Here is a 1,201-nt window from a genome sequence, read left to right as displayed (position 1 = left end):
AAAATCACATTGTGCTGTTTTTGCAATTTTTTCAACTCTTCCACAAAATTTTTGGTAACAGAGGGATAACCCCTAGAAAATGGCAACAGTTAAAGAGAAGAAACCATTCAAAAAATTTCAAGACAAGAAAGTTGATAAGGAAGCACAAAAAATTCAAATTAGTAAAATAAATGAAATTATAGAAAGCTGCAAAGAGGATTGGGAAGTTGCAAGACTCAAAAAATGTGAGAAATCCAAAAGAGAAGAAGCCATAAAAAACATTTACACAAAAATAAAAGGTAATATTACCTCAATTCTCAAGAAAAGAACCGGTTCAAAAATTCTGCAAACCATTTTCAAATTTTCTGATGTTCAAATGAAAGATTCCATTTTCAATGAAATTAAAAATGATATTGTTATTCTCTCTAATTGTACATTTGGCATCTTCTTTCTGCAAAAACTACTCGATACAAAATATTTTATGGATTTAATTGAAATTTTAGCAAAAAATCACAAAAAGATTATCACTGATCGCATAGGAGCATTTTTCTTAGATGAAGCATACCAAAAATTAAAGAAGGGCCCGCAGAAAGATTTCATCAAGCGTCTTTTAGGAAATAAGGCACAAGTTTTTTATGCTAAAAAGAAACTTATGGACATCCCCTCAAAGGAGTTCGATTTTGGTGTTATCACAAGAAAAATGCTCGATAAAGGACTGACCAATCTAACAATCGGTCACGATCTAATTCATTTAAATATTGAACATTTTGAAAAGACAGAGGACAAACAAGTCTATATCAAAGGCCTTTTAGAATTCTTTGTTGATTTCATCCACACAATTAATGGAAGAAAAATTGCAAATATGATTTTAGACGATCAGACCAATTTCAAAACAGTTTTGAAACAGGTGAGTGAGCACTTAGTTGATTTTTTGAAATCGGAACATTCCAGAGAAATGTTATACTCAATTATACAAAAAAGTGATCAAGAGGAAAATATCGAAAATAAGGAGCAAACTATCCAAAATGTAACAAAATACATTTTTAAGCCAATCAAAGAAAATATTGAGACATTTATGAACACGGAAAATTTCGATCTTTTCATCGAAAAACTTTTAGAAATTGAAAAATTTGAATATTTGAAGGCAAAATTTATAAAAGAAGTACAGAAAAAAGGTACAAACTATAGCGAATCCCTTCAAAAAATAGCAAATAATCTAAAA

The sequence above is a fragment of the Doryrhamphus excisus genome, unplaced genomic scaffold (genome assembly GCF_030265055.1).
Source record: "Doryrhamphus excisus isolate RoL2022-K1 unplaced genomic scaffold, RoL_Dexc_1.0 HiC_scaffold_26, whole genome shotgun sequence".
Classification (NCBI taxonomy): Eukaryota; Metazoa; Chordata; class Actinopteri; order Syngnathiformes; family Syngnathidae; genus Doryrhamphus; species Doryrhamphus excisus.
The sequence above is the reverse complement of the archived record's forward strand: the minus strand, read 5'-3'. Positions refer to the sequence as shown.